We start from the raw sequence: 1307 nt of genomic DNA on the forward strand, positions 1-1307 counted from the left end.
ACGCCCCCATCCCACTCTTGCCTGTTTCACGAAGGAGACTCTTTTCCTTGGTCTCGCGACTTCTTCTCCGTGTCTTTCCGTTTATCCTTTCTATCCCTGCTTTCCTACCCGCTCATCCCTTTCGCTCTACTCTTCTCCCCCGTCTTCTCACGCTGCTTTTCACCTTGCTCGGTTCATCCCCCCGGACATCCCCCACCGTATCACACGCTTCCTTTGTCTTTTCCATTTATTCCTTCGTCCGTTCGCCAGTCGATCCGACTCGTTCGTCGACTCGTATCGCTCTGTTCGAGCGTCTCGCTGGCCGGCATTTTTCTCATTAGTTTAGCTCGTAAGAGAATTACGATGTGATCGATCATTTTTATACTCGTACTCGCGCGTCTATACGAATACGCGACCGTGTGTTTTTATTCGCTCATATGGCCGAGGTGTTTTCTTCGAAGGTAGTTTGCGCCTTTCGGCGTGATACGCAGCGCGGATGGGGTGAATAACGCGGGACTAACGAGGTGAAGAGCGAGAGAGAGAGAGAGAGAGAGAGAAAGTGTGAGAGGTAGAGTGAGAGAGAGAGAGAGAGAGAGGGGACGTGCAAGAGAAGAGGGCCGAGTCAAAACTTTCCAGTCGACGTGGCCGCGGTGGCCCGTTGACGAGGAGGACAGCTATTTCTAGGTGAGAATTCCCAAGATCAGAAAAGAGTCACGGTGACGCGGCCGCGGTCGAAATTACGTAATCCTTCGCGACGATCTCGTTAAAGTTGCTTTCCTTAAGAGTCAAATTTATAAACGGTAATACGATTTGCTTAATAATGATTTATTACACGCTTACGATACCGTTTGTAGCCGTAAATATTTCGGCGATGACATTTATTGCCCGAGTGTAACGGCAGTCGGTACACACCCTTTCGTCTCAGAGGTTTGCTAGCCAAAGTTCCTCCGCAGTTAGGCTTACGCGAGGCGGATTAACGTTTGACCAGATTCGAAGGGAGCGCATAACCACGCGGCACGCGTGCCGCTGCGTTGGAAACCGCGAATCTTTTGTCCGGTCGCATGCTCCTTAATTTTCCCCCTTTTCGAGGTAGGAAAGCTTGCGACCTTAAGCGATTGCGGCGAGGCAGAGTGGCGCAGCGCCGAATTGTACGTGCGTTCCGGTGGCCCTTGTTAACGCAGGAATGTAAATCAACTCGTAATAGCGTGGTTGCCGAGGATTAAGCGGCGCGAGAAGACGAGAGCGAGCGTGGTATGACGCGGCGAGAAGGTACGAAGTGCCGGCGAGGCAAGACCGGCGTCGACGACAACGAGCACAGCTACGGCTAC

The 1307-nt window shown here is 52.3% G+C and overlaps 1 protein-coding gene across 4 annotated transcripts in view; it reads right to left on the reverse strand.

Annotated features, from left to right (window-relative positions):
• Nucleotides 1–1307, reverse strand: part of LOC105681806 — an 89651-nt gene that overhangs the window by 56304 nt on the left and 32040 nt on the right. The window lies entirely within an intron of this gene.

Source organism: Bombus impatiens, unplaced genomic scaffold (genome assembly GCF_000188095.3).
Source record: "Bombus impatiens unplaced genomic scaffold, BIMP_2.2 scf_2222, whole genome shotgun sequence".
In the NCBI taxonomy this organism is placed as follows: domain Eukaryota; kingdom Metazoa; phylum Arthropoda; class Insecta; order Hymenoptera; family Apidae; genus Bombus; species Bombus impatiens.